This window comes from Macaca fascicularis, chromosome 6 (genome assembly GCF_037993035.2).
Source record: "Macaca fascicularis isolate 582-1 chromosome 6, T2T-MFA8v1.1".
Taxonomy (NCBI): Eukaryota; Metazoa; Chordata; class Mammalia; order Primates; family Cercopithecidae; genus Macaca; species Macaca fascicularis.
Window position 1 is genome coordinate 102,742,023 of NC_088380.1, and position 16,934 is coordinate 102,758,956.

Here is a 16,934-nt window from a genome sequence, read left to right on the forward strand (position 1 = left end):
ACGTCATCATAAGGAAAGGCACTCCAGCAGGAGAGGTGTACACGGGAAGAACTGGGTTGGCCCCGACACAAGTATGACCCCCATGGCATCACAGCTGCCTCAGCCAACAGGCAAAAGACAATGATGTCCACCTGGACAGGCCACAGGATGTGATGATGCACCCCAAGCCCTAGTCGCACAGCAGCCAGAGACCACCCGCTGCTCATCCCAGGTAAAACAGGCAGAGCTGCGTGAGCCCTCAAAAAGTGGAAGAATTAAGGCAATTCTCATGATTCCCATAACACACATGACACTCCTCACAGACAGACACAGGCTTTGCTGTGAAAATGCAGAGGACGGTGCAGTCCCTAGGTGGGCTGCTTCTTCCAATGATCGGGGAAGAAACCAGATCCGTTTCCTTGTAGGAGAATCATTTGTACCATGATTAGACAGAAGACAGAAGGTGGCTGATGTTATCAAATCACCAAGCACCGCATGGCTGCTTCTCCAAGGAGAACCTGGAAACTTGCAGCCACTCGTGTAGAAGCCACAGTGTTTACAATGGAGATACGTGTGACTGAGGTCTGGCTTCCTCAGGGAAGCTAAATTTGAACTTTCACCACTGAGGAATCGGTCATTTACAGTCAGTCACCCTCAATGTCGAAGACGGCTCCAGACACTGCAGCAGACTCAACACTCAGGGTTAGGGTCAGGGTCAAATTCACAAGTTTTACAAAATGTATTTACTTGGGATGCCAGAAGAGATGTAGTTTCACAACCCCGCCCCCCGCGAAGGGTTTGCTTAGCCCCTTCACCAGTGGATCTCACCAACGGATGACACATCCACACCTCGTCCATGGCAGCACAGAAAACCACTTGGAAGACAGCCACTCCCACCAAGCTTCCTGGCTTTGGTGTTTTAAATCTACATCTCATACGTGAGATTACACTCCTCCAAACAACAGACATTGCAACTGTCATTTCACCCAAAAGGGCTTTAGGAGATGACATGTGGCCCAGGCACCAGAGGATGCCGGCTGCCTTAATCTAGCCTAATTTCTTTGTGCCTGTATGGAGGCTTCAGATACAGCCCGGTCACATTAATGATTGTATGAGAAGCTCAGGGCATAGACAAACTAAGTACTGAATTTTTCCACGTTTATCGCCCTTTTGTTTTATCCAGAAGACAGCTGAGAAAAGCTGGGCCAGATCATCTCCTCGAGTGTAATGACTCCAGCCACTTCTCTTCACCCCAGGTCACCCGTCACACGCTTTTGAGAAACCAAAGCAATTCTGTTCTCTTCACTCTGGGTTCCAAGTACCAAATTCCTCCATTTTATCAATTAGATTATCAAGCAGCTGTTTGTAATCTGGAATGCAATCTGATACAAAATTTAAAGTTAATTTAGGTTGCCGTAACAGCTATTTACGTTATAGACAAGGCATGAATGAAAACTAATCTATTAGTTCATAGGACCGGTTTTATAAACAAACCAATTACTCAAGCAATGATTATCTTCAGTCAGATGCAAATTTGCTCATAAAAGATTTTCCAGTAGGATTTTTTAGATCCATGGTCTGTATTTCCTGAGCCTGTTTCTGCACCCCCCCGAGTGCACAGCAGGACTTCCCAGGGCATCCCATCAGCAGCCCCCAGCCCAGTAATCAAGTCCAAGCCCCAGCAGCCCCTCATCCAGGCGGGGCTTCCTCACCAGCACAGCACCCAGAGGTCTTCCAGGTTTAATGCCACGTGTGCGTGGAAAGTAGGGTGCTGGGAGGAACACAGTAGACATTCCACAAATGCAAATTCCCTCCTGGAACAGCCCAGCAACCCTCTGTACCTTCCTCAAAGTACCCATGCCAGGCAGGCGTAGAGAGTCTAATGGGGTGCCTAGGAATCAGCATTTAACATGATTCTGATGAATAAAAGTTTGAGGCCGGCCAGCGAGAGGCTGCCGTGGCCCCCACTCATTTGCAGGCTCTGAAGAGACACATATTCAGGTAACAGGCCAGATAGGACAAGGATGGGGAGGTGGAGGGCAAATTCCGTGGACCACCACCCACCCCACCACCCACACTGAGACTGATTTAAGGAGAGGCAAAGCCAGGGAGAAAAGATGCCCGCACCACGCAAGGGACTGAGATTTCATCTAAAGCAGACATGTGGCTGAGGGCCAAGGTTGGGCAAGCCGGGAGCACAGAACGGGGTTCACAGGCCCAGAGGTGCCCCCTATACCCAGACCCTGCGCAGATCTCCCAAGCACTGCCTGTGTCTCCTGCCTGGTTTATTTCCTGCTCCCCTTCTACTGTGTTGGTTTCTCAGCAGCCCCCTGAAACGCACGACCTCTGCCCCCCACCACCACACCCGCCTCTCTACAAGCTTGGTGGACTGAAAACAGCAGGGCGGGTAAGAGCTGGGCTCTGGGGCCAACATCCTGCCTGAGACATTAGTTCCACCCCACCCAGCTGTGATGTCAGCCCCTGAGATTTCTCAAATGTGAGATGGGAAGGTAACTGAACCCACTTCCCAGAGTGGCTGTGGAGACTGAGATCACATATGGCCACACCTCAGCGTCCAGCGCACATGGGACCCCAGCCGTGTTGCCCCTGATGGGAATCCCTCTATGCCCCCTCTGCTACCAGAGCCAACTCCCAGCAGTAGCTGTGGAGGGTACGTCCACTATTCCCTCTCCACTCACCTCCCATCGCTCCACTCAGTGACCTGCCACACAGCGGCCACCAGCAAACCCGGCCCCACTGGAAATTCGACCCCCAACACCCCCCACTTTGGGGCGTCTTCCACTTGCGGTTGCAAAGGGGGCCGAGAAATCGCCCTCAAGGGCGCTCACCTGTTCCTTATTGCACGTAATGACCTGCCACCCAGGGCCACCAGCAAACCTGGCTCCACCATCCAGGGGGTAACTTCCCCCCTACCCCGCTTCTTCCTGGGGTCTCTGGGAGGCTCAGAAACTGCCCTCCAAGGGCACTCATCTGTTCCTTATTCCACTAATACCTCGTTTACAGAAATCCACTTTGACTTCCAGCACTGCAGGTGTGACAATTTAGGAATCCTGCTTGCTTGCAAGCTCCAAGAGATTGTGGTCACATACACCCCACCAGCATCCCAGAGACCCAGCACTGTCCCACTCTGTGTTTAAAATTCCAAAATACTCTTTCAAAATGCTATTGGCATTTGGTTTGCACATAAAATGCTAAAAACCTTCACGTGAAACAAGTATCTTCAACAGTTTGATTCAATCCTAACATGTGAGTTACACATCTGCCAAGTTGTAAAGCCTTATGCATTTATAACATTTTATGTAGGGTCAAATGGTTCATTAATATAAATTATGAGAATCTCTAAGAAACAGGTTTTTTTTCTGGCATTAGATGACCAAAGGAAAACTGGGTTCTGGCTGGCTTGCGGGCCTGTAGAGGCAGACATATCTGCTGACACAACCAAGTTCCTTCCCATTGACGTGGCCTCATCCCAGGCCCCTCACCCACATCCTCACAGCCCCCCTGGAGGAGCAAGCTGACCTGCCCACATTTCTCAAATGCACAGCTCTTGCTCACGCTGCAGATGGAGCTCAAGGCACGAGCAGGCCACCACGCTAGAAATACCACGCAGCGTCCACGCCAGGTGACGGTGATTTTTCACTCCATCCCAAAGCCCCATGTATGAGGTTACAGTCATGACTACTAAATGGATTTTTAGACGCTCAAGACATACTTTGTTTGCTTTTATGCAACAAAGTTAAGACTATCACTCAGATATAGGCTCTGAAACTGTGGAATAATTATTTGGGAACAGAGCCTCTGCAACATCAGGATAAGTACTTGGGACAACACCCCATGACCTCGGTCCCCACAAACCCATCCAGACCAGAGGCCTCCCGCACTGCTCTGGAATTTCTGGAATTTCTGTAAAGGAGGTATTAGTGCAGAAAGGAACAGATGGGTGCCCTTGGAGGGCAGTTTCCGAGCCTCCCAGCCACACGGCCACGTTCAGGCTGAAGCCGCCCCACCTCCAGAAACACCGTCCCTCGCCGAGGTGTGCTTCTCCCTTTTTCCAGAACTCAACAAAATCTGAAAGGACAGGTCTGTGCAGAAAAACACAAACTACTTGCGATTCCTCTTCCCAGTTCAGGCTGCAGGAAGCTCATTTCAGTCCTCACTTTGTTCTGACTGTGGCTTGGTTCCCATAATAAAGTCAAAATTCTAGTCCCCGTGTCCTGGGCAGTGTGGCAGGCATACGTACCTTCAGTCACATGAGGAAAGGGGTGGTGAGCCCCCTTCCTTCACTAAAACTGCAGTTCCCAGAACCCTGATGCCATCCCCGTCACGCCACTGTGAACACCTGGACAGAGCACATTTCAATGCGTGCACCTTCCTGGGCTAGTTTTCTGTTTCTCCACTAAATCACCCCAAATTTAGCGCCCTAAACACTGACTTATTTTCTCACATTTCTGGAAGCTGCAGTCCAAAAACAGGTCCCACCAGCTAACGTCGAGCTGCCGGCAGAGCTGGCTCTGGGGACGCGACCCTCTCCTTGCCTCCCGCAGCCTCTAGAGGCTTCCGCATCCCCTGGTCCATAGGGCACCCACTGTCTTCAGGACCCACAGGGGCCCTGGCAGCCCCTCAACAGGAAGACGCAGAAATGTCAGGAGCCCGGGCTTCAGTGCTAGGGCCGGGCCGGGCCAAGCCTCCCCTCGCCTCCCCTCGCCTCCCCTCGCCTCCCCTCGCCTCCCCTCGCCTCCCCTCGCCTCCCCTCGCCTCCCCTCGCCTCCCCTCGCCTCCCCTCGCCTCCCCTCGCCTCCCCTCGCCTCCCCTCGCCTCCAGCTCCTCACCTACTCCCGTGCGAGCTAATATAGATTCCACTTTAACTAGTGTCACCTGTGTAAGTCCCCAGCTGTGAACTGGTTAACCTTGTCCACACAGACCCCGGGAATAAACTCACAGGCCATGGACCACCCATAAGCAATGAGTGACCACCTGCTCGGGGACCTCCATGGCCCAGCAGAGCCCTCCGGTGCCTCCCCGTGGGCTCAGGGACCGGCGGCTGGGGTCTGCAGTGCTAGAGGGCCCTGGATAAGAAAGACAGCTCCCATGTCGGGAGGCACCCGCTCACAGTTGGATTCCCGGTACTTTAAGTAGCCCAGGTGGACAAGCCGCGTCGAGTGCAACTCCATCACCAGAATAACGACTGCACGTGGCGAGTGCACGGGTGGCCACCCCTCAGCCCAGCTGGCCGCGCTAAGCTCATCACCACCGTGACGCCCAACCAGACTCAGCTGCTGGCAAAGTCCAGGCATCGGCCCCCCAAGAACATTCTGGATCACAATTCACAGTAGTGATTGAGATCAGGGCCATAGGTGGCTGAATGTATTTACAGGAGGACGCCACAGCCGATCTGGCTGGACTGAGAGCATTTCCCACTGTACATTCTTACAACACCATTTTATTTGTACTTTATTAAATTTTTATGGCTTTTTTCTGCCTATCTACTTTATGGGAGTGTTTTTTGTTCTTATGACTGCAGTGATACTTCAAGCTACAACTATCAGTGTGTAAAATTAGTTTGGAAGGCACCTTATTGTTAAACATTTCACAAGCAAACAGTCAGGGGCACCTAACCCAGAGGTCTGTTTTCTTCTCTGAGCCAAACCTACAATGGACTCAAAGAAGGAGGGGCTGGATCTCCAGCGTCCATTCCTAGGGGGCCTCCTGGGGAGCAGATATGGAGGGAGAAGCCCTGGGCAACAACACCGTCGTACTAAAGAAAAGTGCATTTGTGTAAACGTAAGCACCAGACTTAAGAGATTAAGCAAACCATGAAAAGAAACCACTAACCACAGCTTCTCCAAACCAGAACTAAAATTCCTTTAGTTTCAATTGGAAAAGCAGAAGTGATGATCAGGATACAAAAAAAATGACAAAGTATGTGAACACAGGAGAGTGAACAAGGGCCACTGTCTCTTCCTGTGTCAGTGGGAGCCTCACATCTAAGCTGGATTTAGAAGGTTGCTACTTTGGACTGAAAGTTATCTCCAACCCTAGTTAGTAAGCAAGTAGAGCAGAATGCTTCAATTATTTCAAGGTTTAGTGGTAAAGCTCTGCAACCCTCAAAACCATTTTAATCGGCGTGAATTTTAAAGTGACTCAATCTGCTGGCTGGAGTATCTAACGGCTTAACCACGAGGTCATGTTGGAAAATTATTCCAATTGCTTTTGCTTTTCCTACTGAAGATGGATTTGAACGTTCTCGTAGTTTGCAGTTGGCTCGTTCTGGGTGTTTGGTCCTGAGGAGGCCCAAGTACCTGGAGAGGAAGAATCTGAAACCTCAAGACACTCGAGTGCTGTCTGGGGAGATGGAGACCCCAACCTGAGGGCCACTGATGGACTCAGCATGGGCGCAGGGCCTCCCGACGCAAGGGCCACGTATTTGCCACTTACAAAACAACATAAGCACATACCCTCAGGTGTGCACACACGCTCTGTACACGCTCACGTCTGTCCGTGCCAATACCAACACACAACCCTGAGGTGTACACACACGCTCTGTACACATCTGTCCCAGCCAGCACCAGCACACACCCCCAGGGGTACACATACGCTCTGTACACACTCATGTCTGTCCATGCCAACAACAGCACACACCCCCGAGGTGTGCACACATGCTCTGTACACATCTGTCCCTGCCAATGCCAGCACACATTCTGTGCGCACTCACATCTGTCCCTGCCAATGCCAGCACACATCCCCAAGGTGTGCACACACATTCTGTACGTGCTCACATCTGTCCCTGCCAATGCCAGCATACACCCCCAAGGTGTGCACACACGCTCTGTACACGATCACATCCCTCCCTGCCAATATGAGCACACACCCCCAAGGGAGCACACACGCTCTGCACATACTCATGTCTGTCGCTGCAGTCTGAGTCAAACAGTCACAGAGGCAGAGGAGGAGGAGGAAGGACGCGATGGGCACTGAGGTCCTGGGCCGGTTCCCCTCCCTATCTCAGGAAAGACCCCTCATGTGCTCCTGCCGTCACTCACCCTTCCGCCTCCATCCTCCATCCTCCCACATGGATCAGGAGGACGCCCACTGCACAGAGCTGTGATGAGCATGAACAGAAGATGGCAGGAGCTCATGCCAAGGTGCTGAGCACGGGGCCTACGGAGTGCTTCTTTCTGCTGTGGCTGACATCATCAAACAAGAGGCTGACACGGCTTCCAGAGAGAAAGTCACTCGCTGAGACACTGAAACGTGTGACCTAGTAGCCTGTGAAGGTCTAAGAACAAACCAACAAACCAAACGGTTTTGTTTGTTTTTCAAACACCACAGCCTGTTTTTTTCTTTTTTTTCTTTTTTTCTTTTTTTTTAGACGGAGTCTCACTCTGTCGCCTGGGCTGGAGTGCAGTGGTCGGATCTCAGCTCACTGCAAGCTCCACCTCCCGGGTTTACGCCATTCTCTTGCCTCAGCCTCCCGAGTAGCTGGGACTACAGGCGCCCGCCACCTTGTCCGGCTAATTTTTTTTTGTATTTTTTAGTAGAGACGGGGTTTCACCGTGTTAGCCAGGATGATCTCGATCTCCTGACCTCGTGATCTGCCTGTCTCAGCCTCCCACTCCTGACCTCGTGATCTGCCTGTCTCAGCCTCCCAAAGTGCTGGGATTACAGGATTGAGCTACCGCGCCCGGCCCTTTTTTCTTTTTTTTAATGCTCTATCTTGGGTATCGTTTAGTTTAATTTCAAAGTAAGTCCAATAAATACACAAAATCACAGGACTGAGCATGGAGCATTGTTTCACTTCATGTCCTCCAGCCTTTAGGACACATTAAGGAAAGACAAGATTCCAGGATTCCCATTAGAAAGGCTGCCCTGAGGCACCTGCTGGGGCAGCCAAATTGCAGCTGTTGATGCTGCCCCCAAGCTGCTTGGATGAAGCAGAAGATTCCGGAGGTCCCTTCTCTTCTGCCCCTCGCCCAGGAGAGAAGGTTGGGGGAGAAAGGTGAGAGAAGACAGGAAGAAGGAGGGGGAGAGGGAGAGAGGAGGGGGGAGAGAGGAGGGGGAGGGAGGGGGGAGGGAGGGAGAGAGGAGGGGGGAGGGAGGGAGGAGGGGCATGTTCCATCCACCAAGGCAGCTGCACTGCAGAGAGAATGGAGGGTGTGTTGCCTCTCAGGACAGCAAGTTCATGCTGTTTATATTTGTTAGCATAAACAGTGACCAGCTGAGGACAGGGCTGTAATTGGAGTTGACAACGTTTTATTTTCATAGTTGATATTGGGGACCTGGACCTAAAGCACTGTACCTTGCCCTTTCACCAGTTGGGCCAATGCCTCTCTATACTTGAGTCTATTTGACTAAATACCCAATATTGACTAGGAATTATGGCGTGTAGGATACCCCTTACCACAGTAAGTTCAAACTCACGTTCTAAATGCAATTTGCTCAGGGACTGGCTTCTGACTCTGGGTGGGAATGTTAAGCTCAGTCCAGTTCAATTCAAAGAGCATTAATCAAGAAAATCCTAGACCAAGAGCTGTGTTAGACACTGGGTTTGGGGTGATGGGGATACGAAGATGTGGAATTAGAACTCGAGAAGCTCAAATGCTCTCATTTAATTCCCTAATGCAATTACCTAGCTTCAACTTGATGGCTATAATGTCTAAATTCACTTTTTCTTTATTCCAGCTCTACATAACAAAGCATAAATAATCACAGAGGAATGATTCTGTGTTGGACTATTCAGTGGACAGGACAGAGAACAGCATTCTGACCAGTGTGAGACACAGTCTCCGTTCCCAGGAAGCCCGTGAGGTGGCTGCACGGAGCACACGCGTGAAGATTCAGGAGCACGAGCGTCAGGTGACAGGAGGGGCACGGAGGCAGCACCAGACAGATGACTGCCGAGGGGCCGCTGCAGCCGGGCTGGCCGGGAAGGTCACGGGAGTGGGCTCAGGTGTCTCCCTCCAACTGCACTTGGTTTTCATGAGGACGCGTGCAGGGAAGGGGATGACACTGAAATGCTGTGGCGCTGAGGGGAGGAGGGGAGGGACGCAGGGCTGAGGGCTGGCCACCACCCCTTGCATCCATGTCCCTATGAACGCTGCCAAAATCAGCCCCAATGGGAAGAAGTGAGGTGGGTGAAAGAGGTGGACAGACTTGGCTTCCATGGAATTCACAGATTCCAGTCATTAAAAATCCCTTCTGAGTTTTCATCTGGAAAACTTTGCAAATGTATTTAGGGACAAGAGGCAGAAAATGAAGCCAACACAGTTGGGCTCAAACCGCCACCCTTCTCCTCTCTGCATCCAGGACCCGCCCTGAGCCCCTGAGTGCAAGGACCCCGAGCTGCCCAGCTCAAGAGCGTGGCCCCTGACCAGAGGAGGGAGCTGCACAGAGGGGCCCCCAGCACGTGGATGGCAGGATCTGTGCTATCTCAGTCCCAGGGCCCCAAGCAGAGAAGGCCTGGGGTTCCCAGCTGAAGTTTTGCTGTCTCCTCTGTCACCAAAGTCGAGAAGGACTGAGTGGGACCAACACCGGACCTGCAGTCTCCTCGCTCCTCGGTGGCTGCCGATGTGGCCCTCAGGCTGCGGGTGAGACCGTCTAGGGAAGCTCAGACAGCGGCGGGAATCACAGCCACGAGTGCTCCAGGGGCCCCAAAACACAAGCACAGCCTGAGGAAGGCAGCGCCCGCTCAGATCCACGTCCAGGCTTGTGTGCCACACTCGAGAGGCACACGGTACCAGAACATGGTGCTTTAAATGGCTTTGTGGGGTGTAGGAACAGAAAGTGGGGCCTCGAGTGGTTCAGAAGTCACTCCCACCAGCCCGCGGGGACCCAGGCAGCCCCTCTGGACGTGACTGGAGTCTCTCCAGGGCGGGCTCCAAAGTCCCACAGAGGTGAGCCTTGGTCTTGCTCTGACCTGAGGAAGGCCCCTGACAAGCATCCTGAACGTGCAGCCACACAGCTGGCTGACTCATGTGAAGGGACCTGCTGAACCACGAGCCAGGGATGGCTGGAGAGAACTCGACTAACACACGATCCCTGCCCAGGCGCCCACCTGGGGCGTCCACGAGAAAACTACGGAAGCTGTGAAGACGGAGGTGTGCACCGGGCTGGGAGAACACAGGGAGGAGCCGCACTGGGGACCGGGAGGGACAGAGGGCTGGGCCCCACAAGCAAACGAGGGAGTCGCTCAGTGCCATGAAGATCCCAGTGCACCCAGAGATGCAGGCCTGGCTGGCAGCACGACCTTGGCTGCAGGGGCCCAGGACCACGTGTGTTTGGCAGGAGCTGCCCTCCTGGAGCTGCACTATGGGTACTGTCATTTTAGAGGCAGGTACCTGATATCAACGATGACAATCAACTATGCCACCCTGAATTACAGCCGTGTCCTCAGCGGGTCACTGTTTACGCTGACAATTACAAAGAGCTTGAACTCGCTGTCCCAAGAGGAAACAAGCCCTTCATTATCACCGCCGCAAGCCTCTGTGCGGCCCTCCTCCCCCACGGCTTCCCGTCGGGGCAATGTGAAGTCCCATGACAGTGACTCAAGAGCCAGTCCAGTAGCTTCAGTGCAGGAAAAATCACAAAAACTCAAACACATCCTAAACGTGGGCAGTTGGTAGGAGCCGATTCCTAAATTAAACCTGTTGAGAGGCTTTCTGGGCTAGCACAGCTCTGATCACAGGCTTGTGCTTTCTGCTCCCCACGAAGGGCGGCGAGGAGGCTGGGCTCTGCCATTCTGCAGGCTCCGCTATGTGGAGTCCGCCCTGTGGCCTCGGTGGCCCCTGCCAGACAGTGTGACCGTCGCCCGCAGTGAACACTCAGCACAGCAGAGCAGGCTTGGGGAAGAACAGAAAGAGACCTCTAAGCCTGCAGAAGTCGCTAAGCCAGGCACGGCCTCACGTGCACTGCGTGTCAATCACGGCCTAAGCAAGAATCAGCTCTTAATAGTTCCAGTAAATGCAAAGACCGCCCTGGAAAACTGCCTGAACCTTTCTGACTACTCACAGGTGAGGAGCCACTGCCTGACACACAAAGGTAAAGAATTAACCTGAAACTGCATATTATAAAACTTATTTTTAAATGACGGCACTTAATTTAAAAGACTCCCAAAGAATACTGCATTAGAAAGTGACAGAGTGAAACTGTGAGGTTGACCACAGGAGTCCCTGGAAATTTCACCAAATGTTGTGTCAAAACTGGGAAACAGAAGAACCACACCTGATGAAACATTCGATTAATCACTCAAGTCCTCCCCACATAGGAAGTTATGTTAAAAAGTGTTCCCAGAAGGTAAAGTGAGCGGGAGGGCTGTGAACACACAAAGAAAGAGCCACTTCATCCACGACCACGACAAAAGAAACGCTAACGAGTGCCAATGACACACTGGAGTCCAGGACTCTGGGCGCAGCTGTGATGGGGACACTCAGGATCCCACTGTCCAGATGGGAAACCACGGTGGAAACACCAGGGAGCCTGTCCCAGGGTGTGGAGCCAGTGAACGGTGGTTCATACTGGGCCAATCCCTGCTGCCAGTCTCTGGGACTCCTGGGGACAGAATCCTGTTGACTTCACTCTGGGGTGCCAGAGGTGGCAGCATCCCCCAAAGGCACCTGGAGAAGTGGTGTTACCCTCCATCCCCTGTCCCCGGCGTTACCCTCCATCCCCTGTCCCCAGTGTTGCTCACCATCCTCCTCACCTCCAGGCCCCTCTCCGTCTCCTCCCTCATTTTCCTGTTCACCCAGAGCATGTCACATGACTCTTACCTTTTCAAGAGGCTCAGCTGCACCCAGAGGCATTCCAGCCTATTCGGGACGGGACACACACCCTGAGGAAATGCCAGCACAGGGCCGGAAGGGCCTGAGACCCTCTCACTGTCACCCAGGAAGGATGGAACAGCCTACAGTCACGCTGCTTGTCAAGCAGGATGAAAACATCTGTGTCCAAAATATTCTTTTCACTACAACTGTTCAGACCATTCGTGAATGAATCAGTTAAATACCAACAAGGGCCATTCCCACTTATTCTCTGGCTACAGTTTTTCACCCATCAGCAACCACACTCCTAGGACCTATCCCTAACGAAGTATCAGTGCCTTGTGCCTTTTAGGAAAACCTCTTTCTCTCCAGCTTTGTCCTCCTTCCACAAAAGGTGCCTCTGACTGCCTCACTCGCCGTACCAGGATTTCACTTGGCTACAGACGAAAATCTGCATGGGGCTCAGAGGTGGGTGGTCCCCGCATGGGCAGCAGCTCTGTGACATCATCCAAGGAGCCTGGCCCAGGCCTGTCCCACATGCTAGGACTCTGTCTTCTGACACTTGGGCCCCTGAAGCTGCTTTCCCTCCAGGCATCATGCCCCGGGCAAGAAGGCCGGACAAGGGCTCAGGGCTGCTGTGGGTCGGGAAAGCCTCCCGACACCTCCCTCTCCAGGACCTCCCATCAGCAGCCCAGCATCTGGACCTGTGTCACCAGCCACTCCGCCGTGCAAGAGAATTAGTTTTTTAGCTGGATGCGCTGCTTCCCTAAACAAAGTAGGGTGTTGTTACTGAGGAAAAAGCTGGCATCTTCTTGGCAACCCCGCGACATCCAGCCACCGGTTTTCACCACCCCAGAGATGTCCACCCAGGGCAGATAGTGTCTTCAACCAAGCGCCACTGACCCAGAAGTGCAGTAATTAGTACACTTTCACCAGAGTCACCCACTCCTTCACCTTTACACCCAAGAAAAACATGTTTGCCAGGCAAATTAGATGTCCGGGAGGTGTAAGGAAACCCCAAGCCTGCTTTAAGCCTCAGACTTTTGAGACAGTTGAGGGCTGTGCACACAAGAGCAGGGCTGCACCTCAAAGCACTGCTCCTGCTGGACATCACGGAAAGACTGCATGGCTCAGCCACATGGACCCTTCCAGGACTTCACCAGAGGGACCTCTGTGGTACATGCAATGATGTGCACTTCGTTCAGCCTCAAACAGACCATGCCCTCATTCCAGGGTCGGTGATCCACCTCCTGCCATCAGCCCCCCACCTCACCGAGGGTCTGCGTCTGCATCTGTCATAACTTTGCTGTTTTACCTGGGTACTAAAATGCAGTATCAGAATGTTTAAAGATCTTTAAATACCAACATTCTGGGTGCAGTTCTTGGCACTTTAATGTGGTCACTCAATGCAGGCCTCACAACTCTCAGGTAGCTCATACCTTTCCTACCTAACCAAGGAAGAAACGGAGGCATGGAAGGTGCAGCTCCGAAGGAGCAGGTTAGGATTCAAACCAGTGATCTTCGTCACATGCTGACCTACCTCTCAGGCTGAGATAACGTTCAAAATTAACCAGGTAGAACAGTGTTCCATAAATCAGCCAGAAATGGTCCTTGTGGATGGGCCTGTGGTTATTCCCTGAAGAACAAGACCATTCACCTGAAAATCCACCTGTGTCACACTCAAATGTTTACATATCCAATTATTTTTAAAATACCCCAATCAAGCATGTTTACAGCCATTTAGATCCATATAGATTGTCTGTTTTGCTGACAATCAACCCAAGACCTCTGTCAGCAAAGGACACGGTGCCAGGTTCAGAGAAGGTGGGACAGAGACGCAAACAGGAACAGCTCCGTCCCTGGGAGCCTCGCTCTGATGGGCCAGTGAGGACATATCACAGACCGCGAGGCACACGCAGACGGCAGGCCAAGAGAAGGGGCTGTGCTGCCGGGAGGCAGTGCATTGAGCTCTAGTGGATGGAACACTGCTAACCAGTGAAGGTGGAGAGAGGGCACCCGTCTGAGAGGATGAAGAGGCAGCAAAGCACAACTGGCCTCAGGGAACCAGAAGCCACAGGGACATCAGGCTGGGTGCTGCTGTCTGCTGGCCACTGGCTGGGGGACTGTACTGGGCCTGGAGGGACATCCCTGACACTCTCCACCGGATGCCAGGGGCACCCCCAGCCCCAGGTGAGAACCACGGATCCCATGGTGAATGAGGCCAGCCTGTGGGAAGTGGGGCTGGGACAGCTCTGCACAGCTTAATAGGAAAATTGGATTCTATTTTCTGGTGCTTTGGTGACACCAATGGCTGGTCAGTGCTGTCCGTCAGGAAGTGATTTGATGACAGATTAGAGAAGGGGCTGCCAAGGCCAGCGGGGCACTCGCTGCCTGGGTCCAAGGAAAAGGAAATAAAGGCTGGCGATGTGACAGTGTGGTGGAGCACGAAGGGAAGGAACTGGTGGAGACACAGGGCTGGCCCCGCACAGGGCTACGAGCAGCTACCTGGGGGTTGGCCTATTAATTCTTCTCACGACCCCAGGAAGCAGCTGCGAGGATCGCTCTCCTGAGGACAGAACTGCTCCAGAACTACACAGCGAGGATCCACAGAACCAAGATCCGGGCCAGCTCCACAGCGGGCGATCTTGACCCCTCACCCGTGGTCCTGAGGCAGGGATCAGAGCCCCCTGGACACACAGACCCTCCCAGGAACTGCAGGAAGGGGAAGCAGACGCCCCGGACCAGCGGCAGGACCCAGGGTTTGTGCCCTCCAGGTCACATGGGGACCAGCCACTGCACAGGTGGACACATGGTGTTTTAACCCGCGCTGGAGGAGGGAGCCTTCGCTCTCAGCGTGGAAGGGCGGAGACCCCACCCTCGATGGGGCCTGGCCTCCCTGCTTTAACCCGTGCTGGGGGAGAGGAGCCCTCGCTCTCAGGGTGGAGACCGCAGCTGGATGGGGCCGGCCTCCCTGCTGGGCACAGCCTGAGCCACATGACCAAGGCCAGAGAGGATTACCAAGGTTCACCTAGCCCAGCTTCCCACAGCCCCTGACGAGGCCACTACCCTCATCTGAACAGCCCTGTCCATCACCAAGCCCCACCCTCTTCTGCCAGCCCTGCCCCCACAAGGCCACGCTTCTCCCATGCAAGCCCCGCCCCCAAGGCCCAGCTTGCCTGCAGCCCCGCCCCACTGTCTCCACCCCATCTCCTGCAAGCCCCATCCCCAAGGCCCAGCTCACCTGCATCCCCACCCTACTAGGCTCCACTCCTCACCTGCAAAGAGCCACTCCTCACTAAGCTCCTCACATCACTTGCACAGCCCCGCCCAACATAGCACGCCCTTCTAGAAACCCTAGACACACTAGGGTTTCTGCAGCCAAACCTGATGATTCGCCGAGTGTGAGCACGAAGACTCAGTGCCCTGATCTGTTCAGTCAGGTTTTGCCATCAAATAGTTTGCTCTAAACTTCTGCAGAATCTTTCAGTTTTCTGAGCCATTTGGGTTTCAAAATTATAAAGAAGAAATTGTAGACCTATACTTACTTGGGTTTATATTAAAATGGATTCATTTGTTTTTTGTTTTGTTATTTGCTTAAACCTTTTCCATTTTTTTTTTTTTTTTTTTAGCATAGTAACTAAAAATGACAACACTTCACATATTTGGCCAGCTGTTGGCTCTGTGCTATGCTTGATGTTGTAGCAAATGTAAAAGACAAACAGCTTACTGTCTAGAAAGACTGACGTCGCTGTGACTGGAGGCACATGGTGGATGCCATGCAGAGGGCCAAGGACAAGGGCGGGAGGAGGAGTGGGAGCTGCTGCTGCTGGGGGGAGAGGGAAGAGCTGGACAGGGTGGTGTGAGAAAGCAGCTGCCTCTGGGCAGGGCTCCAGAAAGGGAGCCAGGCAAGTGACTAGGGGGTTCCAGGCAAGGTCCAGGCATGGATGTCCTGACAACAGACTTAGTGCATTTGTGAAATCCTGCAAAGGTCGGGCAGACAGACACCTGAGTTTATAGTACTGGCTACTATTAATAAGGGCCTCACCCAGAGTGGTAGATTCTTCTCCTTTATTTTTCAAATTTTATACAAATGTACTTATTTTTGAGACTGGGACTCACCCTGTCGCCCAGGCTGGAGTGCAGTGGTGTGATCTTGGCTCACTGCAGCCTCGAACTCCTGGGCTCAAGCGATCCTCTCACCTCAGTCTCTCAAGCAACTGGGACAAGGTGCCACCACGCCTGGCTCATTTTGTGTGTGTGTGTGTGTAGGTGTAGGTGTAGGTGTAGGTGTAGGTGGAAACTTTGTGTCTAGGCTGGTCTCAAACTCCTGAGTTCAAGCAATCCTCTTGTCTTGTATATTAGTCTAATCTCACACTGCTATGAAGAAATACCCAAGACTGGGTAATTTATAATGAATGAGCTAAAAAGTAAAGAGGTTTAATTGACTCACAGTTCTACATGGCTGGGGAAGCCTCAGGAAACTTACAATCATGGTGGAAGGCACCTCTTCACAGGGTGGTATGGAAGAGAATGACAAGTGAAGGGGGAAGCCCCTTATAAAACCATCAGATCTCGTGAGAACATACTCACTGTCACGAGAATAACATGGGGGAACCGCCCTCATGATTCAATTACCTCCTACCAGGTCCCTCCCACAACATGTGGGGATTATGGGAACTACAATTCAAGATGAGATTTGGGTGGGGACGAGGCCAAACCTTATCACCTTGGCCTTCCAAAGTGCTGGGATTAAAGGTGTGAGCCACTGTGTCCAGCCATAGAAACTTACGATAAGTCATGTTTCTTGTTTGAGAAATAGCTACCATGAACGCTATTATTATTAAAGCTATATATTATTAGAAAGCAGACATCTCACTGTATCTGCTGATTTTAAATGCATTGATCATCTGATACAAAGTACGGTAAGCTTGGAAACAAGTAATTTAACAGCGGTAGATGATGCAGGTCGTAGTGGGCCGCTTTATGCATGACTGTTGGATGGCAGGCTCCCTAGATTGGGCTGAGGAGACCCGAGGTCTCACATCTGCCAGCGATTTGCTGTGTGCGCTTGGCCAGGTGACTCATGGCACCTGGACGGAGGGGGTGGCAAGTGATGTGGTGATCACAGGGACGTGGTATGTGATTGAGGGAGAGGGCTGGGTCGGCTGGCATGACTGGAAG

The 16,934-nt window shown here is 52.5% G+C and overlaps 1 protein-coding gene and 2 long non-coding RNA genes across 3 annotated transcripts in view; 1 reads left to right on the forward strand and 2 right to left on the reverse strand.

Annotated features, from left to right (window-relative positions):
* The window catches only part of LOC135971521 (uncharacterized), a 106,273-nt gene that overhangs the window by 70,048 nt on the left and 19,291 nt on the right, over positions 1–16,934 (reverse strand). The window lies entirely within an intron of this gene.
* On the reverse strand, positions 777–4,633 carry LOC135971127 (uncharacterized). The gene is made up of 3 exons (XR_010587206.2): positions 4,445–4,633; positions 4,241–4,339; positions 777–1,361 (listed from the first exon to the last, which is right to left on the reverse strand). It is a non-coding gene; the product is annotated as an uncharacterized lncRNA (long non-coding RNA).
* LOC141407040 (uncharacterized) lies at positions 13,677–15,328 on the forward strand. The gene is made up of 2 exons (XR_012413974.1): positions 13,677–13,943; positions 14,296–15,328. It is a non-coding gene; the product is annotated as an uncharacterized lncRNA (long non-coding RNA).